Consider the following 24,504-nt stretch of genomic DNA (forward strand, 5'->3'; position numbering starts at 1 on the left):
GCTTCCTATGTTCATATTTTCCCTTGGGCTCATTTGCAAGGTGCCTGACACTTTAAGGAAGCTCAGTGCTGTTTGCTGGACAGGCTTTCCCCAAGCAAATTTCTGCTGCTTTGCAGCCCACTCTTGTATGCAGGCTCTATGGTAGCTCTAAATAGGCAGCCTTCCACAGCGTTCCGTGGCTTCACACGAGTACTGGGAGGGAGTAGGCAACTTCCCCTGCTTGGTAAACCTAGTTTTAGAGGAGGGGCTGAGAACTGGGTGACCTTCTTTTGACAGCCCTGTTTGAGAGCTTGCCGAGGTTTCACACAGGAGTGCTAACCCCGCCTTCAGACCTCAAGCCCTGTTTTTGCTGGTTGTGAAAATAGCTTCATTGAGTCAATGGCAATTGGGGGTTAGGTTCCTGGATGTCAAAAAATGGCATAAACAGGCTGAAAAGGCAAAAAAAAAAAAATTGCAATAAAGTGTTGTACCATGCTCTGTGGGTCCCCAGCTGTCCAGCAATGCCCCCCATGCCATATATTACTGATTTTTCCACACAAAACTGGGGAAAAAATTCTTTTACACAAAAGAGCCTCAAAATGGTTCCATTTAACAAATTTGTGGCTGGAAATGACCTCAGAGGTCACTTTACCCCAAAATTGTGGATACGTGGAAATTAACCTTTTTTGCTGTGTATGTGTCAATTCCCTTACCATGGATGCATGGAACTGTGCATGCCAGGACTGCAGTTGAGGTCCACCTGTACTATATAGCCAAGGTTCAGTCTACACCTTTTGTAAACTTGTAACTTGTAACTATCCCCTGCTAATTGGGCAAAGAGGCACCTTTTACCGTGGTGATTCTCTTTATTTAGCAGGGGGAGAGTAACTGGCCCTATCCACCCCCAGGACAGTACCTCCAGTGATTGTTGCTGGTGTCTATCTTGTGGGGTTTTTTTTAGAATGTGAGCCCTTTGGGGACAGGGAGCCATATTATTTATTTATTTATTTCTCTGTGTAAACTGCCCTGAGACACTTTTAGAAGGGCGGTATAGAAATTGAATTAATAATAATAATAATAATAATAATAATAATAATCTGCTTATTCCCTTTGAGAGTCTTACTACTTCCTTTTTCCACATGAGAGGGAATAATGCAGTACATTTATGTTCATATTGCTAAATGTAAGCCTAATATAATTGTAGCCAAATTTAAGAAATCCACTTTATCTGAGAGGAAGAAATTACCATCTGTGCCGGATGAAATCTAAATATGCCACAACCTACATGTCTTCTATTTGCAGAATCAAGGCACTAAAGCAATTACCAATTAGCATATAAATGGTTTCTAGGTTGCAAATTTGTATGTCTCTCTACCTGTTAATTCAATATACTCTGTTCCCTTTTCCTTACCGGTGTTCCAAACTCAAAATTTAGTTTTTCTCCCATATCCAACTTTATGCAATCATCTCTGCTATTTATGTATTCCAAAATGTTCTAAGCCAGGACCGCCTTCTTGAATACTTGCAAGAAATGTGCTGATTGGTATACATTTCTTCATTTTAAAACTCTTTTTAAACCAGGCTATTCAATGTGATGGAAAATGTGGTGGCAGCTCAGATTAAAACCCAACATCCATTAGTTACACTATCTACAGGAGAAGCAGCAACAGTATTCAGATTGTATAGAAGAAATAAAAGGAAGCAATGGCCAAGATCCAAACAGCCTGCATGGAACCCTTTTATGCGTATGGGGTTTCTTCCATACACCCTTTCCCACTGCTGACTAGGGATATGCAAATTGATTCGGGTATAAATTGATTTGTACTCGAATCTAACTGATTTGGGCAATTTGGAGACAGAATAAATCACCCCTGTGATCCTTTGGCTAGATTTGGGTCCAAATTGAAATGCACTAGATTTGATTCAAATCACTTTGAGATTTGGATTCCTCCTATTAATTTCCCCAGAATCCCAGCTTGCTTTCTTTAGCTTAGCTTTAGCTAAGCTCTAGCCCTTGTAGAAGTGAAATTATGGAACAAGATGTGTGGTCACTATTTTTCAAGTGTTGGGATTCTTTGGTGTATAATAACTTCCTCAATGAATCTCTGTGAGGATGCATTACACACCTTCATTTCTTCTATTCATTTTGACTGTCTTTGGACAGTGCCAACTGTCAGTTGTCATGTGCCAACTACACCCCCCTCCCACCCTCAAGGCAGTGGGGTACTAATCAGTTTATGTTCTAGGGATTTTTTCATGTGTTTAGACTCTTTGGTGTTTAAGCGCCCAGAGATGAAAGTTTGGGGCAGTGTACAAATGTAATAAATAAAATAAATAATGACCTTTCCTCATAATGAATCCCTATGAGGATTCCTTACACACTAAAGAGTCTTAACACCTAAAAAAATCCCTAAAATATAAACTGAGTACCCAGTGGCTTGTGGATTGGGATGTAGTTCGCACATGGGATCCCACTAATTCCCCCCACCCCCACCCCTGCAAAGCAGTGGGGTCGAAATGAACAAAAGAAATGAAGGTGTGTAATGAAGACACCAAATAATCTAAACTCTTCAATATTTCCAAAAAATAAACTGAGTACCCCACTGCCTTGCAGGTGGGGGGGTGTAGTTGGCACATGGCAGTTGATAGTCAAAATGAACAGAAGAAATGAAGGTGTGCAATAAATCCTCATAGGGATTCATAATGAGGAAAAGTTATATACCAAATAATCCAAACACTTGAAAAATAGTGACCGCACATTTTGCGCCATAGAAGTGTAGAAGTGGAGCTTAGCTTTTTTTTTTTTTTTTTTTAAAATGAAAGATGGAGATCCATGTTAGGGCTAGGATAGGGCAACTTCAAATCCCCATTATTTCCTAAGGCAGAAATATACAAAATCAGTTTCAAAACAAACAAATAGCCCCCCCACCCTATTAACAATCAATGAAGTGTCCCACTGCCTTGAAATTTGGGTAGTCACCCTTGGGGACCTACCAACCACTCAAATTTGGTGGTGCAGTGGGGAAATGCTTGACTAACAAGTAGAAGGTTGCTAGTTTGAATCTCCACTGCTACTATATTGGGCAGCAGCAAGAGAGGAAAATGCTGAAAGGCATCATCTCATACTGTGTGGGAGGAGGCAATGGTAAACCCCTCCTGTTTTCTCCCAAAGACAACCACAGGGCTCTGTGGGTACCAGGAGTTGAAATCGACTTGACAGCACACTTTACTTTTAGTTTAGGACCTTTATAAGTGGTCCAAATTGATCCGATTCAAATCAAATCCAAATCAAAATTTGGGTGATTTGGGGTACAGATTCAAACACAAAACAAATCAGGGGTGATTCGATTTGGGCATAAATTGAATACAAAATCGATTCGTGGACATACCTACCACTTACCCTTGCACCCTCTGAAATGTCCCTCCTTAGGGTTGTCCTCTGGAGTGACACTCAATGTATCATTGGAGAGAGTGAACCAGCAACATCTCATGTGTGTGGAAGTGCCTGCCTCTCACACATAGATCTGTTTTAGATCCTGACCATAACCTTTTTATTGCACCAGTTTTCTCAGTGAAGGAATATACAGGCTTTCAGGTGATGAAGAAGTTGATGAGACTAGCAATTAAAAGTAGCAATTAGAATTTGTTATTTTCTCCATTTGATATTATATTCTGTCTCTGTAATTTCTGTGAAGGATCAGAAAATGCATATTTTCTGAGGAAACTAAAAAATAATAATCAAGATATGTGGGTGCTGATGATTGGAGATTTAGGCTTCCCATGAGGGGCTGAAAGGAACTAGTATCATGTTGGGATCAGACAAATCTTTAGGATGCATACTTGAAGCAGTTTGGATTAGTCTATGAAGTTTTAATAATAACCATTTTGAATTCAATTCCACATAGGCATCCTTTACATATAGCTGTAGTGGTTTGAGAACCACTTCCCCCTTGATGTAGTTACCTGTGGCCACATGCTGCATATGAATGACACATTCATGTGGGTGGGACCAATTACATGAGTGTTTTCCACATGATTCGATACATAGCCAAAAGGGAGGGGGAGTGTCCTGCAGGGGCAGAGCCACCATTGGGCAACAGGGTTCAAAGAACCTGGGCTGCTGCCCCTTAGGAGCCACCCCTCACATCCCCGACACTACCCCCTGAACCCCTGACACCACCTCCTGCATTCCCAACACCACCTCCAAATCCCCCCACACAGCCTGCATCTGACATCAGAGGTGGGGGTCGTAGCTGAGCACCTGAACAGGGCTGCGTGGCCCTGTTCAGGAGTTAGAGGGCAGCACTGTGTTCACAGTGTGGCCAGGAGTGGCTCTCCCTGCCTTTAAGGCAGGGAGAGTCTCTCCGGCCGCGCTGCAAATGCAACACTGGCCGATTTAACTCCCCAACAGGGCCGTGCAGCCCTGTTCAGGAGCTAAATCATGCCCCCATGTCTGACGTCAGAGGCATGGCTGTGTCATTCGTATGGGGTGGGACAAGGGGGGCTGCGGTGGCAGCCAAACATGGGCCACCACTGGCCTCCCTCCACCACTGGTGTCCTGTAAGAGAGACTCATGCAATTGTTTCCACCCTATTGGTTGTAGTATTGACATGCAGCTCACAGCCATGGAGAATTAGCTATGTGAAGTGGGCCTTGGTGACATTTCTTCTGAAAGGCTTTCTATCTTGGAATTCTCAGTAGTGAATTTTGTAGCTCTTTTGAAATATTGATATACATTGTGATGTCGCAAGACAGGCATTTGCTTGCTTGCTGTGTGTGTGTGTGTGTGTGTGTGTGTGTGTGTGTGTGTGTGTGTGTGTGTGTAAACTCTGATTCAGAACAAGGTCTCACTTTGAGTCTACCTTTCTCCCTTGTTATCCATGCAGGTTTTAAAGTCGTGTAATGCTGTCTGCAATAGGTTGTAGGATGTATTAAACCTGGTTGCTATATCAAAATAAACTATTTTCTATTATTGTGTGGCCTTGAGGAGGGATGAAAATGTATCTAAGTTATAGCAGTGGAAGAAATAGCAGTGAAAGAAGCTCATACATAGCAAATGCTTCATAAGTGAGGCAAGCCAAAACCACAGAAAATATAGTTAGAATATCCTGGAGCACAGACAAAATCTTTTATGCTAAAGGTTTTTCTTTGTGCCCAGAATCATAAATCATGACTGAAATTATGATCTTCAAGATGTCCATATTTCATAATATCAAATATGCTCATTATGCTTCGTCTGAGCAAGTGAATAACTTTCAGTACTAAATCTGCAAACAACCTCTTTGGGGCAATATGATCTCTGTTTGGATATACCAAGTACCATGAAAATAGCTATCTGTTCCCCAATACTGGGTTTGTTCAGTACTTTCTGGGGAGATACCTCAACTCTGTAAGAATTGCCATCCCTCAAACCCCATAGGGGAAAATTAATGAGCGAATTATACCAAATTTATTTTAATGTGATATCTCCCTGACCACTTGATCAAAATGCCCCCTTATTTCCAATGACAAAAAATTGGATGATGAGGGAGATATCAAGGTCAAATAAACAAGTACTTATTGGTTCACTTATTTCTTTCTCTTGACAGAGGCAGGGGAGAGGGAAATTAGGAACATAGGAAGCTGTCATATACTGAGTCAGACCATAGGTCCATCTAGCTCAGTATTATCTGCACAGACGGGCAGTGGCTTCTCCAAGGTTGCAGGCAGGAGTCTCTCTCAGCCCTATCTTGGAAATGCCAGGGAGGGAACTTGGAACCTTCTGCAATTCCCAGAGTGGCCCCATCCCCTAAGGGGAATATCTTACAGTGCTCACACTTTTAGTCTCCCTTTCATATGCAACCAAGGCAGACCCTGCTTAGCTAAGGGGACAAGTTATGCTTGCTACCACAAGACCAGCTCTCCCCTCAGATTAAAGTGTGCCTCAGGCAGAAAGCAGGACTGGCTGTGCCCACAGTGCAACTAGGTAGGATAAGCAGTCTCTTGGAAGTGAGCGAAGCTACATGTTTTGGGGTAATGACTATATCTAGTCACAGGACAGAGTCATATAAAAATGGGTGCATCCTGTATTCTTGAAATAAAAATGAAAGTGTGCCCTTCCGCATGTCAGATGTCATGACCTTCCTACTAGCTTGACTGCTAAGCAACTTCTAGAATCACAACTAATGAAAATAATCATTTCCCCATCTGCTTCTGAGCTTGGTCTTCTAACCTTTTACTTCGTGTTAGCTTTCCAGCTGTGTTGTGTATCTGGCCTTACAAAACTTATTTGAAATAAAATTCAGTGCACCAAACTTTTCAAGTGTAATTTCCTTTTAGTGGTTCAATTATGCTTTTGCTGTACCCTTTAAAGCTATACCTTAAGTCCCCGTGGAAACACAAGACAATGCAACAAAGTGTTAAGACTCCTTCATAATTCTTGTGCAGCAAACACATCTTAGATCACTAGTGTTATCAGCCAGCCATTCTGAGTGATTATATGGTTTAGATTTTGTTTTCTTTTTTTAGGGTTAGTGGTTCTCTTTTATAGTGTTTCCCCCCTTATTTTCCTATGTTTTTGTTTCAGATGCTTTTTTGAGTGTTTTTAATAAGTGCTGAATTTAGATGTCTGCAAAAGAATGATCAGAGTCCAAAGTAAATATGAAGCATGAAATTATTGTTATTCAAGGGAAGTATAAATGCCAGCATTCAGAGATCTGTCTCTACATTTTCTTTTTCTCGGAACCCCTGCTGTCTAAAAGAATGGAGGATGCTGGCATTTTTTAATGACTGCAGAACAACTTATCTACCCTCAGGCTGACTGCTGGCAACCTAGCAGCCATCCTTTCAGCCTTTCCTTTCCTCTCAAACCCACATATTTTAATCTATTTTTTAACTTCTTAAATTAGGACATTACATTGGTGTGAGGTAGTAGCTTTCAAAATTAGAGACCCAGAGCACTGGAAGAGTATAAACAATACAGTTAGGATGACAATACTATTTTGGTTAGAGGTTTCCTTTAGTTGGTTTTAAATTAAGCTATGCAATGTGGTGCGATTTGAATTCTACAAACCAAGGTAAGCACTAATCTTTGAAAACAAGATAAAAACAATATTTCTCCCACCACTCTCCATACATTTTTGTCTGAGGCTGCAAACTTAAGCAGGCTTATGGAATAAGCACCATTCAACACAGTGGGAATTCCTTCTGAGTAAATAAGAATCATGGAATTTTAGATGTGGAAAGGGACCTTGAATGTCTTCTGGTCCAGTCCCCTACTCAGAGCAGGAAACAGCATCATTAATCCAATATGAATAGGTTTGTGCTACAGGACTCTTTTACTGGATCAACACAAAACAGAATGAGGTAGTACAATTGCGAAGTAATAGAAGGAACTGTGCCACTTCTGCTGCAGATGGGGATAGCAACATTTTTGAGAACCCTCTTGCATTGAAAATGGAAAAATAACAAACATCCTCATCTCCATGCAAGTTGCAGTCTCACACTGCATGGAGAGTACTTTATCCCTGATAGAGTGGGGCTGTTTTGTGTTAGGTGGGGGAACTGCACTTGCATTCTGAACTGGTGTAGTCTACAGTGCCATTTCATGACTTTGCAACTGCAACAAATAAGGCAGTAGACCAAGCCACAGTTCAGGGCTGTTGTGAATACCTTCCTTAAGCTGCTGTTTTGTCAGCTTGAGTCTGCCCTTTCTGGGTGCTCAAAACTTGCTTCACATATGAATCAAAAAATACACTTAAGAACTGTCAGAAGCTGCCTGTGCTGGAAATTTGAGAACCTGTTTTACGACTGCCCCATGTGGCAGCCAGTTGAATCACAGCAGTCTTGCCAAGGATGGAGTTCTCAGGCTCAGGACTGACCATGCCCAGCCAGGCTGTTCACTGGATTCTTCCAGAACAAGGAGGATAAAAAGGCTTCTTTTCTGGACTCAGACTTTAACTCAGTTTCAGGGTCTCTTTTGCACTTGTATATTGTGTCTGTTTTTTCTGGCTTAATTTATTGACTTCTCTGACCTTGGTTCCATACTTTATTTCTGACTTACCACTTGACCCCTTGCTTCCTGTTTGTCTACCCAGCTTCTCCCTGGACTCAGTTCCAGAGCTTCGTCTTACTACTTGACTCTTGGTTCTGTTTTGTCTGTTTAACTTGGACTCTTGGCTTTGGCATTGGTTCCTGGCTTTCCTCCTAACCAGTGTTCCCTCTAACCGGTATTCCCAGATGTTGTTAACTACAACTCCCATAATCCACAGCCAAAGGCCATTGCAGCTGGAAGTGCTGGGAGTTGGAGGGAACAACATCTGGGAATCCCTGTTGGGGCAACACTGCTCCTAACCCCAATTCCTGTCTGTTCCCCCACTCCTGATTCTCTGCTGGGCCTACTAACTGGGCCAACCTACTTTCCAGTGGGTGCCCATGGCCCAGTGCTGACAAAAACACACATTTTACTTTCTGAATGCATATTTTCAGCAAATATTTTTAGTGGGACTCTTTTTGCATTACTTCAATAACTTAATGAATGAATAACAACACAGAAGAATAGTGATGATACATTTCTGCTAATGAAAATAAGTGATTGCATTTATTATTCACTTTTGTGTGTCTATTGTATGTATTTCCTCTTTGGAAATTTGGGATGAGCACATTTCTATAAATATTTGCACTTCCATATTGGGGCTCTAGCTTCCTGTAGAATTGCTCCAGCATCCTTGTGCCCTTACCTTTAATTGGTGAGTAAACAGAATTATATATTCCTAATAGGACTCAGGTGGTTTCAGGTGGTGTGATTCACACAGTTGTACTGAGCTCAAGGAGTACTGTAGTTGCCTGCTATAATACTGCTACTTAGCATCTGTATCACATTTTTAAGTGTTCATGAGTTATGCTGCAATTCTTACAACAGCCATGTAAAGTGAGTATTATCTCCATATTGTAGATGAGAGACTGAGAGGGAATAGCTTGCCTATGGCTGCTTGGTGATAGAGGCGAGATTCAAATTGTGAATGTGCAGCTCGGTATCATAGCCAGTACAGCTCTGGACATCATCAGGTTGCACACAAACAAAGGCTTCAACACAGGACAACAAATCCTAGGAGCCAGAGAGCCTTGGCATCTAGAAATTTAACCGTAATGTCTAGGGACTAGGATATTCTTAGGCAGAGTTATGGAATAAAAACTTTCTATGTCCAGGCAGCCCTGTTTCTGTTCTGTTATTTGTAAAGGGGCTAAAGAGAAGCCCATTTACCCTCTCTGTCCACAGTGTCCCTTATTAAGTCTGATAATTTTGTTACATGTCCATTGTCTGGCTCCTGAATTTTTGGACTGGCTCCTAGATCCAGATAAAATTTGTCAAGGCCTGTTTTAACACCTGTAGTCTTTTGAGAAAAGTGATAAAGATATTTACACAACAGTTGCAACTCTGTAAAGAGGTAAATGACTGGAATCTTGACATGCAGATTGAAATCTCCAAATGTTGTCCTGTCTTGGTTGGTTGAAACTTGTGGTGCAAGGCATACGTGTGACTAAGCAGAGCCAAGCACTCGGTGTTAGTTATTAAGTTGCTTATTACTAGTCAGTAGTTATTAGGTCTGTGCTAGAGCTTGTAGCTATAAGTTGAATAGCAAGAGACAATGTCAGGCAGGCAACTGTATACAAACTCAGCGGTGACTGGACAGCTCTCAGGCACACAACTTGTTCTGACAACTTCCAGAATCGAGCTGGACCCATATAGTTGTGCAAGTCCTGCTTCAAGCATCAGTGAAGACTGGATTTCTTAGAGGCCAGACTCTATAGCTTGGAGTCTAACTCTCCCTCTCTATTCCTCTCATTTCTTAATGGGCCTGTTGGTGTCTCAAATAAGGAAGGACAGATGAACATAAAGCTTTGGCCAGTTGGTGAGCTGTCTCTTTAGATGGTTTGGACTGGCTGCTTGGGTGATCCTGGCTGCTGTTTTCTGCATTCAGATAGGTGGTGTGGTTATTCTGTACTGGTATCCTCCTGTTCATCCTCAGTTTTTTAAATTCATTAAAAGATGTATATCTACTGCTTTCCAAGTGTATTATGAAGTGTCTAACAACAAGAAATTAAAACTTCCAATAAATCACTAAAACATTAAAAAATAATTGGAAAGCAGGATAAAAATCAGCTGATCAGAAAAATCAGTAACATCATAAAAGTTCAAGCCTGAATAATCAATAGAGGCATAAAACTTGGTCATAAGATCGCCAAAAGATCTTGTAGGATTAACAGATTCCTGTGGGACTTCATATCTTTGGAGTCCTTTGAACTCTCTGATCTCTCATCTTCCATGTCTGAGTTATTGCCTGGAGCTAGGAATATTAGAGCATCCTGCTCAAGGTAAGTGTCTTGGTCATTGGTTGTGGCCATGACAAATGTATGACTACAATGGTTGCACAGTTTTCCTTGCGATGACTATTGAAAATCTGATACCGTGGCCTGAATGGTGGTGTTAGGCTTTATCATCACATATCAGGTTACATGCTAGTTGCGTCTTAATTCAGCATATGACTCAGTCGAAAAACTCTCCAGATTCTAAATCAAAATTACCTCAGAGTCATATTGTTGACTCACAACTTTCTTGTCATGTAAACAATTCATGTTTATTAGGGCATGTGTGACATGACATATGTGACTAATAAAAAACCATAAGCGCCCTGAGAATTGGGAATCAGCACAAAGTTCTATATTTGCCCACTAGATATACTATTCTGATCTGGATTCTGCTTCAATGCTATGATTTGCCAGCTGCCATTTCTCCTTGGAGCACCACAGTTGTCTTGCCACTTTGAAGCTTTGACTTTTGAGTTATTCTCTCTGCTAAACTTTGCCTTCTTTTTTTGATTTATGTAAATCTGGCACCACTCTGTCCAAAATGACAAAAAGACAAAAGTCCTTTCAGTTTAGCCGAAACTCCGCAAGGTGAGCATACATGTAACATAATATATCCTCTTCATAAGTAGGGTGCTTCTGTAGAGCTCTTGAAGAATGCTTTCAGTCATTAAACAGTTTTCTATTATGATAACTTTGAGAGGAGGCTGTCTCTCCTTAGCCTTCCCACAGAGTTGAAGTCTCATTATAAATTGTCTCTTTATGTTCCCCAAATGCTGGGTTCCCAAGCTTAGCTCATTAATGAGACAGGAATGTATTTCATAATGGCTGGCTTGTTGCACCAGAACCACACAGAGTAAAAAGAATGTTGCAATTTAATTCATTGGTGCTGGAAACACATTTGCACTTCAGCACGCCTGCTAAAGAGAAAGCGATGAAGATTGATTCCAACTTTTTTTCACCTAAATTCAATTACTTTTGTTCCTCTTTATTTCATCTACCTCTCTTTTTAAAATGTTTTCTTTTAGAAAATATATAGAAACTTATTCATCACAATCAAAAGTACTTTTTTAAATAATAGAACTGAAGCATGTTTAAAAAAAAAAACACTAAAAAAAAAAACATTCATAAAGACTGAACTGTTTCACAGCTAAACTGGTTCAACTATAATGAACTCCCTGGCGGGAAGTGCTAAATCTCTTATTTTAAAGCTAAACAAGATTACTCCAAAAGCTGGCATTCAAATAGCTTTTTGCGTAATGGCATAATAGGTTAGGGGTTCCAACACTCTCCCTTGCAGCTTCAGTAATTGAACTCTTTAGGTGCTTCAGCTTCTAGAAGTTTACTTTAAAAGGAGCTTGCTGTTAAGAGGCAAAAAAATGCTAACTGCTTGATTTCCTGACATTAGTTTAATGAAGCAGAAGGAGCCGCCATGTCAGCTAGAACACCATGAAATGGAATCAGCATTTCCATTTATACTTATTTTGTACCAGTCTAATTTTTCTCCCCTTCATCTTCTTCCAGCAGTACTTCTCCCACTCACAATGCTTAGTTAGCTTTGCTATTGATCTTTTAAATTGTGGACCAAACTGCAATAGCCATATTTAAGGGTATTACAATGAATGAGTCTATAGGGGACCTTCTAGTTCCAGCCTCTACTCAGTACAGGAAATCCAGAGCTAGAGCATCCTCAGCATGGTGTAGTGGTAAAGGAGAGTTGGTCTTGTGGTAGCAAGAAGGACTTGTCCCCTTAGCTAAGCAGTGTCTGCCCTGGTTGCATATGAAAGGGAGACTAGAAGTGTGAGCACTGTAAGATATTCTCCTCAGGGGATGGAGCTGCTCTGGGAAGAGCATCTAGGTTCCAAGTTCCATCCCTGAAATCTCCAAGATAGGGCTGAGAGAGATTCCTGCCTGCTACCTTGGAGAAGCCGTTGCCAGTCTGGGTAGACAATACTGAGCTAGATGGACCAGTGGTCTGACTCAGTATATGGCAGCTTCCTATGTTCCTATGTTAGAGTGCTGGACTAGGACCAGGAAGAGCCACGTTCAAATCTCCATTCAGCCATGAAACTCACTGGGTGACTCTGAGCCAGTCACCTATCTCTCAGCTTAACCTACCTCACAGGGTGGTTGTGAGGATAAACAACCATTTATACCATTCTGGGCTCTATACATAAATAAATGCCTACAGTGAATTCACCTCCCAGCTTATTGGTTCTTTTAATGAATTGTGTGTACCATTAGGTGTTTCTCCGAATGTCCAATAAAAATTTATCTTTCTGTAACATGTCTGCTTCATCTAATCCTGTTTTGTGGGACAGGTCTTTGTGCTCCTATTGGTGGCAACCCTTCAGGTATTTTCAGAGTTCTATCATGTCTTCCTTCAATTTTCCCTTTTCCTAACTGAACATATCCCATTCCTTCAGACCTTTCTCATAGGGCTTGTTTTCTAGACCCCTGGCCACTTCATTACCTTCCTCCAACCTGCTCCAATTTGTCTATATCCTTCTTAAAATGCAGCACCCAGAACAGGACAACATTCTACACAAGGTCTGACTAGGGCTGCTATTTCTCATGCTCTGGAAATGGTTCTGTTAAAGCAGCCTAAAATCACATTCACCTTTGATGTTGCTGCATCATGGTTGTGATTCATTCTCGAGGTCTTTTTCTTATGTGCAATTGCCAGACCAGGTATCCCTTATCCTGTGTCTGTGTGTTTAATTTTTGTTGCCCAAATGCTGAATATGTGCATTTGTCTCTATTATTTATTATTATTTTATAATTTTCATTTTGTTAGTTTCAGCTCAGCCTTACTTTCTTTCAAGGTCATTTTGAATTTTATTACAGTGATGTGTTAGCTGTCCTTCATAGTTTTGTGTCATCTCTAAACTTGATGAGGATTCCCTCTACTCCTTAATTTAGGTCCCTGATAAAAACAACAACACCACAACTGAAACCTCCGTACGGATTGAGTAGCTATCTCCCTGAGATATGATAGAAAGAACATCTGCAAGTATGTCAGCAAGTTCTTTTGGTACCCTAGATGCAATTTCCTGACCCTGGCATTTAAAGTAGATAGGGATTTCTTGGATAACTCATTGAAACTCTTCTCACGGTCAGTAAGAAGAGCTTCTTTGGGGTCTGTGGGGAGAGTGGGCTTAGCCCACTCTCCCTGCAGATGATCCAAAGACAGCCCTGGGTGGCTGGATCGGCTGCCCACACGACTGCCGGCTCTGTCGCGCAGCCGGCGGGATCTGCGGGGATCGGGGTCCGCGTGGCCACCAGCAGGTCCAGGATGCCCCGTGTGAATGTGCGGGGCATCCTGGAGAGAACCGGGGACCGAGGACTCATTATCAGTTTTGTATTGCAGTCATGGCTGTTCATGCTGCCTTCATGAGGTTGCACACAGTTCCCCTTTTGGGAGAAGACTGAAGCAAAATAAAAGGAACAGTTCTGCCTTCTTTTTAGCTTTTCACATCCTTAGTGGATGGACTGCTGTTGTCTCCTTTCTACTCCAAATGCCCCTTTTGTTAGTCTTAGTACTCCTAGCCAGCCTCACTTTGTTCCAAGCTTCTAGCTTTCCTGATGCTTTTCCTGAAGTCTAAGCACATGGCTGTCTCTGTGCCTCTCAGTAAGGGTTCACCAGCCACCACCATTCTCCTCTTACTCCAGCAGATAGTGGTTGTGTCTCTCTGTCCTTAAAGGGTTGAGAATATTTCTTTCCATCTAACATAGCCTGTTGTAGCTGTCCTCTATTGGGGTACTTGGAGCCACTCTTTGGAAACATATTCAAATTGATAAATTAGTTCCAAGAATGTCTTCTAATTTTCATCTTTTACAGTCATTCTCTTCCATGCATTTTTCTTCTCACTTCAGATCCTATTTTCCTGCTGTTCTCCTTGCTACAGTCCCCTGTATTCTATCCAAGATGACTCATCCTCTCTAATGAGTTAGTAAAGTGTAGATAAAGTGTAGATAAGTGTTCCTCCAGTCCTCTTACCCTTTTCTTCCAACAGAGCAAGCAGCTTACATTTGGTACAGGTATAAGCCCTAACCAGACATGATGTTGAACACTTGTACAATGAGTGTACAGAGTACACAGGTACAGATATGTACACAGGTACAGTGATTCACATGTTGCATTGAACACAGGTAGAGCAGTACACTTCCTATCCTTGCCATGCGTTTGAACGGACCTATACTCAAGCTCATGTTTAAAAGCAGCGCAGGTACAATTATTTGCACAAACACATTTATGAACATACAGATATCCGTACACTTGTACAACACAATGTTTGAATAGGGTTATTGTCTAAGATACTTTTAGGCAAGAAAACCATTATAGCACACACATTGCAGGTCACCAGCACAAAACTCTGTCCATCTTCTTACCTCTTACATCTTAATCTTTGCCTATACGGATGGAATGGTTCCTTCCTTCCTTCCTTCCTTCCTTCCTTCCTTCACATTTCTGAGATCCAATGATGTGGTACACATATTAGGAAAATTAGAAGATTAGAAGTACATTAACATAACAGTGTTATGTTAAGTAAATTGCATTAATGTATTGGCTTTACCTGTTTTGGAAGTTAACCACACACACACACACAACATACACACGTTGTTTGATCAAAGTAGTTGCGTATTATTTGTAGTAATGAATTGCTTATAAGTATTGCACTGTTTAGTCCTGAGCTTGCAGCATTCTGATTAGTGCATCATCAGGTATCCATTACCCATAGCAAGAAAATGGTATTTGCTGCAGATAGCTTTCATTTGTTCTCTTCATTCTTTCTGTAATGGACTTAGTACAATACATAGGAAATGAGTGAAAAACAAGAATTAATATTGCCAATAGAAAGCTGTCTTTTCATCAGTTTAGTCCACAGCAGTGCTTTAACTTTAAAAGACCACAAATAGATATTCAGTTATAACCCCGCCCCCCTGGTAACTTTGGAAATACAGTACAATCTGAGAAAGCTTATTAATGACTCATATGCCTTTTGATTTTGGTATATGGTAAGTTTTCATCAATCTAATAATATCTAAGAGCTATTTCAAGCTTTGCAAAATACCTGTTTGCAAAAAGCTCTTCTGCACAGGAATTATTCTGCAGTCCATGCCATACTCCCAGTGTATATATGCTGGAAAGCCTACACCAACTAGTGTAAATACCTTTGTATTGGACTAGCGCACACAATCAGTTTGTTTACATAGTTTACAGTTTGGGAGGGCTAAGCCCTAGTTCTGTTCTGTGCCTGAAGTGACCCCATGGTAGCTCCTGCATGGAGGAAGTGAAATATGAGCCAAGATGTTCATGCTCAGACTAATTTTCCCAGAGGTTCTGCTCATATCATTAAAATGGAAGAATGAGGCAAGCCTTCTGTATCTCAAGTGTGTGTATCTGGAACATATTGCCTGCAAATGTTTACACACCACCAGAAATGTGGGATTTGTTACCAAAAAGGCTTTTCCTCTCAATGAACTGTTAGAACCCTGTCTTGGTGGTTACTCATGTTATCTGTGTGGATGTACTTGCAGCAGAGTTGGCAAGGAGTGAAGATTATGTTGACTATAAGGATCAATATTATCTCATGACTGCACCTGTACCTGAATAGGCACCATAAAGACAGACCTGAAATGGTTGGTCTAATTATTACTGATCACTGGAAACAACCCAACTTGGTACCTGGTAGAAAAATGGAAACTTCAAGACATGTGGTGTAATTTTCTAGCACTTTATTGCCAGTTTCTCACTAGGTTGGTTCAAGTAATACTGATGGCAGCACATGTGAAGAAAAAGGGGGTACACTGAAAGGGTGCATTTGAACTTGTCCCATGTGATGAAAATAATGTGTTGACCACTCCTGTGAAATGGCTTCCTGTGACACTTCCTCCTCATCCCTTCAGTTCCAAGATAAAGAGAATAAATCCATTCACAGACATACAAAAGGAGGCATATAGATGATGCTCACTCAGTTGAGTACTGGCAGGTACTTCAACTGATTGGATTTCTTTACATCTGGATGGCTTTTTTCTGTCAAACCCACAGCCAACTAGCTATTTATACTACAACGGAATTCAATATTAGAGATGGTTTTCCACTGCTGGATTGTGAAAGCTGCTTAGACCTTCCAGGGGCGTAATTTGGGATTAAATGACATTTTCCTCATAAAATCCATTTAGTTAATTCACGGCAAAGTGTGTTCCCTCCTGCAGTTTTAATGTGCTACTTATTTTTTTCTTACATTAGAAATAAAACATGCTTTTTGGCTTTAGTTTCTTTTAGCAAAGCACTGTTAGGTATTATTAATACAGCCAACTAATGTCAGACTTGGCATAATAATTTGGACACATTTTATAACGGTTCTAACTCTTGTAGCTACATAATCTGTACACTTCTGCCTCAATCCTACTTCATATGCCATTGAAACATCTGGTTCCATCCACTGTCTTGTCTCACAGTCCAGAGTATGAGCCTATCATACAAAGGCTGCTCATCTAAGGTCCAGTCTGTAGAACAAATCTGCGTGAGCATTTTAAAATTTTCAGGCCAGCCCACTTCTCTTTACCTCTCCTATCTATTCCAGTTTTTAATCGGGGCATTTAAGCTTCTAACCTACCTCCACATTTTAATCTGATTTTGAAATCTGTTGGGTACAACGTACTTTTTAATGTATAGTGGCTTACATGATGCACAGTCTTATGGCTCTGTAATGATGCACCCCAGAGTGGCTGTGGACTCCTAAGCAGCCTCGACATTGCTCTGAATGAGTGGTTGTGCAAGTAGCGCTGCTGCCATTTGCCCATTGCGGCAAATGGGGCAAACTGTGATAGTGCTGCTTGCACAACCACACATTCAGAGCAGTGTTGGTTCTCCTTAGGAGTCTACAGCAGCCCTGGGACAAAGCATTATGGAGCCGTAACACTTCATATCATATAAGCCAGGATTTTCAATTTTATTTTTAAGATGAAGGTTAAGATTTAAAATTAAGATGTTTTTAAGAGTTGAAAAGAGTTAAGCAGTGCTTCTGAAAACAAATTGTCCTTTACCTTTAGGCACCCAAAGACTTTCCCCACCTAAATCTTGTGGTAGCAAGCATGATGTGTCCCCTTTGCTAGTAGGGCCTGCCTTGATTGCATATGAATGGGAGACTATATGCATGAGCACTGTAAGCTATTCCCCTTAAGGAATGGGGCCACTCTCAGAAGAGCATCTGCATGTGGAAGGTCTCAAGTTCTCTCCCTGGCATCTCCCAGATAAGGCTGAGAGATATTCCTGCCTGCAACCTTGGCAAAGCTGCTGCCCGTCTGTGTAGACAATACAGTGCTAGATGGACCAATAGTCTGACTTGATATATGTCAGCTTCCTATGTTTTTAAGATATGACCTTATGGTTTGCCTTTGGTACATATGTTCTTCATGGTACACATGTTTAATGCTCTTGCTTGATCTTATGAAAAGGCATAGCATATTTTGGAGGCAATGCAAACCCTCTGGTTGGACAAGTGTCTTATGTCCAGGATAGACAGAGTTTTAAAATCCTCTTTGAAATTGTATATAAATGATCTTAGTTGTATAGTTTTCGTGGTATCTGGTTTTTATAAAGTTGTTTCCTTTGTTGCCTCTGTGCAAAGGAATAGATCCATAAAATAAATAAATGAATATAGCAAAGGAGTCAGCTTTCTAGGACCTCCCCCTGCCACCCCATATGACCTTTTTGGTGTGTAACTGTGTTGTACATACTAAAAAAAAATCATGAATGAGGTGGTGCTATGAAGCTTTGAATTTTACAGTAAACATCTTGCAGAAGAACACATGTTTTTAACTATACATTTGGTATGAATAACCATTGCAGAAAACTCCTTATTGCTGGAGTATGCCTCCTTTCCAGAAGTCTAGTGACTTCTGTGGACATAATGACATAATATGAAGTGGCCTTTAGAAGAACGAGATTGAGTTGTCTGGGACTTTAGAGGTTTACAGATGCAGCTGGAACTCTGGCCAAAAAATGATAGTTTTAGTGCAGTTCCTGGTGCACCATTTTAATCTCTTCCTGACAAGCCACCCCAATCAAGGAGAAGAATGCCTGCCACATAGCACCAGCTGAAACTTCTGAACAGTTATTATCTCCTCTTGTTTTAAATGCATGAATTCTACTTTTTCCTTAACCCTCCCATTAACATATTTCAATAACAGTGCTAACAAAACTACAAATTGATAATAATAAAATACCAAACTTCAGCATAATAAAATCATCAAAAGCAAAAAACTAAGAGGCAAAAAAAGCAACAAACAAACCATACTAGCTAGAGTCAAGAATAGCAAAGCATCAGGTCTCAATGCTGGGGGCATATGGGTGGGGGGCGTGATGCCAGTCAGCTTCCCAAAACGCCTTCTGAAACATTCAAATCTTGATGAGGAAAATAAATATAAAAAGATGGGATCATGTGGGCTTCTTTGGGGAAAGTGCTCTAAATGGTTGGCACCATAGGTAAAAATTCTATCAGGGCAGCCCAACAGAGAATGGTCACCAGGTCTGAATGAATCTACTGTGTTCCTTTTACATTTTATCTGTAGGTGGAGGAGAACATTTTTTTAAAAAATGGTTTAAAGATGCACCACTTTGTAATATAAGAATAGTCATCTGAGTTTTTGAGTTTTTTCTGGTTTTGCACTCCCTTTCTTAACTGTCAAAGTATGTGTCTTTGACTTTTGTTCCTAAAGGGATAAGGAGAAGGCAAAAAGGAACTAATGCTTGCCTTCTGGAAACACCATATGCCACTGGATAAATTAGGACTTTGTATTGACAAGAGCTACCATGTGGGATAATCCACTGTGGAATTTAATCCAGCAGTGTTATTGTGGACAGGAATCTTAGCAAGAGTGTTCTGTAGTGCCCAGAATAGAGTGGTTGGGGTTGGTGAACCAGAAAGAAATTTCACTGATTAAAACCACAACAATCATGTGTGGCATTTCAATTCAATCCCTTTCTTTTCTTTTCTTTTCAATCTGTGTTCATTCATTTTCTTTCTCAGAGGAAGATTTTAGCTGATGAAGGGTTAGAGGATTTATGAAGGTGTCAAAGCATATGGCAGATGGGCTGGATTAGTACTCAGGAACACAGTAATCCAAATCCTTGCTGCCAAGCATTTAAAAGAACTCCTCCTACTACTGGGCTCTTCTAAATTTACAGTCACAGAAGAAATAGCTAGAAAGAAGAAACACCAAGTGCTGGAGATACTGAGAAGAAAATAAAACTTTTTGCAACATAGCTACCTGAAGTAATGATTAGAGGGAAAACTCTGTTTTTCCGGGGGAGAGGGGGCACGAAGGCAGCATTTTCTGATGAGAAATGACAGACCATTGTGAGTTTGAAGAATATGTGGGGGTTTCATTTCATCAATATAGTAGTACACTGGAAAATATAGTACATGAAAGGATTTAAAATTTAGATTTACTGTTGAATTCTAGAGTATTCAGGGCTGGGATTAGTGGTAGGAAGAGAGGCTTAATTGTTTCCTAAAAGTTTGGATGTCTGGCTCAAGAAAATAAAATGTTTTCCCTGGATGTTTAACAATTATAGGGCACTATGTTCAATGTTGGATAGTCCAGTAAAGTATGGCTATAATGAACAGGCTGTTAAAAACAAATACATGACTTGCTGATATGGGAAGAATGTAAATCTTCCAAAAAAGCAGCAATCTTGCCTGTGAAAATATAAGCATAAAAGACTAATTGAACATATTCCTAGTAGGGATTTGCAAACAGGTTCAACCCCGAACCTGTTCGATGTTGAACTGGTTCAGTTTGATGGTTTGAGGATGAACTGAGCCCTCTGCCCCAGTTTGGTCCGAACTAGAACCAACCCCCCCTGATGGTTTTTTTTGGGGGGGGTTCACGATTGTTCTTTTCTTTTTTTAACCTTTAGCTCCTTTGGAGGGCTTCCTCTAGGCCGTGGGTTGTGTCTGCGTGTCCGCAAAAGTTCCCCTCTCCCTGCCAGCCTCGCTCATCACTGCTGTGTCCCGTTTGGCGGCATTTTCTGGTGCTTTTGGCCACCGTACGTTGGCGCGGTGGGCAAAATGGCTGCTGCGCCAACTTATGGAGGCCCGAACTGTGATGAGCAAGGCTAGTGGGGGGAGGGGGAACCTTCACACACACACATACGGCCTAGAGGAAGCCCCCCAAAGAGGCCAAAGGTTATATATATATATTCGCAACCCCCCCCCCAGACCAGACTAAACCTGGGGGGGGGTTCGATGGGGTGCGGACCAAACTGGTCCGGTCAGGTTTGAGTCTGGTGTGGACTTGAACCGAACCATACCTGCCAGTTCTGTGCACATCCCTAGGGAGAGGGCATAACCTCCCTAAATGCCTGTCTGGAGGCAGTAATGGGCTGGATGAGGGATAACAACCTGAGACTGAATCCAGATAAGACGGAGGTACTCATTGTGCAGGGTCAAAACTCAAGAGACTATCTTGATCTGCCTGTTCTGGATGGGGTCACACTTCCCCAGAAGGAACAGGTACTCAGTCTAGGGGTGCTTCTGGGTCCAGGTCTTTCCCTGGTATCCCAGGTTGAGGCAGTGGCCAGAGGTGCCTTCTATCAGCTTCGGCTGATACGCCAACTGCGCCCGTTTCTTGAGATAGACAACTTCAAAACAGTGGTATATCTGCTGGTAACCTCCAGACTGGATTACTGCAATGCGCTCTATGTGGGGCTGCCCTTGTATGTAGTCCAGAAACTACAGCTGGTCCAGAATGAAGTAGCCAGGCTCATTTCTGGGTCATCTAGGGGAGACCATATTACTCCTGTATTGAAGGAGTTACACTGGCTGCCGATATGTTTCCGGGCAAAATACAAGGTGCCTAGTCATAACCTATAAAGCCCTAAACAGCTTGGGCCCTGGGTATTTAAGAGAACATCTTCTTCATCATGAACCCCACTGCCCATTGAGATCATTAGGAGCAGTCCGTCTGCTTTTGCCACCGGCTCGACTGGCGGCTAGCTATTTATTTATTTATTTATTTATTTATTTATTTATTTCGATTTCTATACTGCCCTTCCAAAAATGGCTCAGGGCAGTTTACACAGAGAAATAATAAATAAATAAGATGGCTCCCTGTCTCACATTCTAAAACAAAACATAAGACACCAGCAACAGTCACTGGAAATACTGTGCTGGGGGTGGATAGGGCCAGTTACTCTCCCCCTGCTAAATAAAGAGAATCACCATGGTAAAAGGTGCCTCTTTGCCCAGTTAGCAGGGAATAACTCAGGGACAGGCCTTCTCCGTTGCTGCCCCAAGGCTTTGGAATGTGTTTCCTAGTGAAATAATAGCCTCCTCATCTCTGACAATTTTTAAAAAGTCTTTAAAGACACATCTGTTCACCCAGGCTTTTAACTGATATTGTTTTAATTATTTTAATGTTGTTTTTAGAATATCGTTTTTTTAAATTGTTTTTTAAATTGCTGTGTTTTAAAAGTTTTTGTTTTTGTTTTTAACTAACGTTTTACCTTTGTTTTTATCTGGTTGTTTTTATCTGGTTTTGTCCGCCCAGAGACGTACGTTTTGGGCGGTATAAAAATATGTTAGCTAACTAACTAACTCCCTAATTCCTAGCCCCAACAGTGTGCCTTTGCTGGATCATTTAGCTGAGATACGACAGTCTATACCCGGGGTTCCCAACCTGTGGTACTCCAGATGTTGCTGAACTACAATTCCCATGATCCCCAGCCACAGTAAATTATAGTTGGTCTATAATACACAGCTCCTTAATGCTGTACAAGCAGAATGGGGCTTCTATTTTCTACCACCAAAAGAGCAGCTCTCTGTCCTGCTTTGAATCTCCCACAAATAGCTTGTTAAACCATGTATGCTGCTGTTAGGAAAGGACACATTAGAAATGCTGCTGTGTGCTTAGTGTGGCATAAAGTCCTCTGTATTTGTGACCATATCTCTTAGAGGTTGTAAAACCTGGCTGTTCTAATAGACCTGACCTTATTACCACCTTCATGCTTAAGCTCTTTGTCTTGAAGCATCCTTTATGAAATTCAGTTCCTTTATTTTTATGAAGGTTATACAGGTCTAAAAGAGAGACTCTTAGCCTCACTGTTACATAAACTGGTCATTCACAGATCTGTATTAGTATTACTGCTGAACAGAAGTGGTTAACAGTCAATGAGCAGATGGTTCTGTATCCCAAATCTAGAAAGAAACACAAGGGACACTAGCAACACCTACTGGGAGGGGTGGTGTGCTTGGTTGAATAGATACAGTTGCTATCCCCTGGTTAAATATAAGAACCACAAGTTTAAAAGGTGCCTATCCACCTAGTGGCACATCAGGGAAGCAACCTGCCTAGAGAGCAGGAGGCTAGTGATGTGCATGGTCCGGAGCAGTCCGGACCAGCACCAAAGGGGAGCCTATCTTTTAGGACGGGGAGGGCTTGTTTACCCCTCCCGCGCCTCTTTGCCCCCGCCAGTGGCCGTAATCTACTGTAAAATTGGGGCGCTGGAAACCAGCCGCCCCAGCCGCCGCCGCTTCCGCCGCGCGCCCCCCCCCGCGAGCAGATTAGAGAAAAAAAGGCTACTGCCTACAAGGAAAGGCTACTGCCGCCCTGCCGCCCCCCCCACCCGCCACCCGCCACCCCCCCACGAGTGCTCACCAAGTTAGAAGAACTTAGAGAGGAGCTCGCGAACAGAGCTCCTCTCTTATCGAAGCCTCCGGCCCAACCGGGGCCTTGGGCGCGTGCGCACGCGCGCTAGAGCTCTTTATCCTATAGAGCTTTTGCCGGAGGCCCGGTTTACCCACCGGGAGGAAGCCGGGTAGACCGGGCCTCCGATCGCCGGAGGCCCGGTCTACCCGGCTTCCTCCTGGCGGGTAGACCGGGCCTCCGGCAAAAGCTCTATAGGATAAAGAGCTCTAGCACGCGTGCACACGTGCCCAAGGCCCCGGTTGGGCCGGAGGCTTCGATAAGAGAGGAGCTCTGTTCGCGAGCTCCTCTCTAAGTTCTTCTAACTTGGTGAGCACTCGTGGGGGGGTGGCGGGTGGCGGGTGGGGGGGCGGCAGGGCGGCAGTAGCCTTTCCTTGTAGGCAGTAGCCTTTTTTCTCTAATCTGCTCGCGGGGGGGGGGCGCGGCGGAAGCGGCGGCGGCTGGGGCAGCTAGTTTCCAGCGCCCAAATTTTACAGTAGATTACGGCCACTGGCGGGGGCAAAGAGGCGCGGGAGGGGTAAGCAAGCCCTCCCGCCCTTAAAGCAATACCCCCCCACCCGGACCCGGACCAACCAGGGCAGAACCGGTCCGGCAGTTCGGCCATTCTATAGAATGGCCGCCGGACCGGTTCGGACACACCCCTACAGGAGGCTGTTGGTTTGAATTCCTGCTGGTGTGTTTCCTAGAATATGGGAAACTTCTGTATAGGGCAGCAGTGATACAGGATGGTGCTGAAAGGCATCATCTCATACTGCGTAGGAGAAGGCAATGGTAAACCACTTCTGTATTCTACCAAGAAAACCACATGGCTTTGTTGTTGCCAGGAGTCGACACCGACTTGACAACACAACTTCTCCTTTCCTATGATCAGTTAACAGGGATTAAACTAATGACTTATTTGCTACTGCTGGCCTAGTACCAATGTAGCAGTGCATCCTTGAAGTTGCAGTGCCTGTTTCATTTTGATTTTATAGTTGTCAGATCTGTGATTTTAAAGTGTTGAGACTCTAGCTGGAAGGGATATCTTCAACTGAGTACATGAGAGTTGTACTCATGTAAAATTGCTTTCTTATTGTAGAGTACAGTTGGTGACTTCATTTGAGGTTATTTTAGGCAAAATAGTCTGGTGATTAAAGCAGTAATTAATAACATTATGGAAAGACACATAAGGGACCTCTAGGAATAACTAAGATAGGGAGCACTCATAATTAAAAAAAATAAAATAAAAGGTAAGACATTTTTATGGGAACTTAAAAACCAAACACAGAGGATTCATTAACAGACATTCATTAAAAATGACACAGTATGAATGTGTTTGTGTAGTTCAAACAAATACCAAGCTATTACAGCCTACCAAAAATAATCTAAAAACATTTTTTAAAGTGCACTTATGGCTAGTTTGCTCATGTGCTTGACTCTTGCATCCCACGCATCAGTTCAGTGTAGATGAAAAAGCTATTTTGA

The 24,504-nt window shown here is 42.0% G+C and overlaps 1 protein-coding gene across 5 annotated transcripts in view; it reads left to right on the forward strand.

Annotated features, from left to right (window-relative positions):
• TMTC2 (transmembrane O-mannosyltransferase targeting cadherins 2) overlaps positions 1-24,504 on the forward strand; it is a 272,678-nt gene that overhangs the window by 150,356 nt on the left and 97,818 nt on the right. The gene's annotated exons all lie outside the window — the stretch shown is intronic.

The sequence above is a fragment of the Hemicordylus capensis genome, chromosome 5, assembly GCF_027244095.1.
Source record: "Hemicordylus capensis ecotype Gifberg chromosome 5, rHemCap1.1.pri, whole genome shotgun sequence".
NCBI lineage: Eukaryota > Metazoa > Chordata > Lepidosauria > Squamata > Cordylidae > Hemicordylus > Hemicordylus capensis.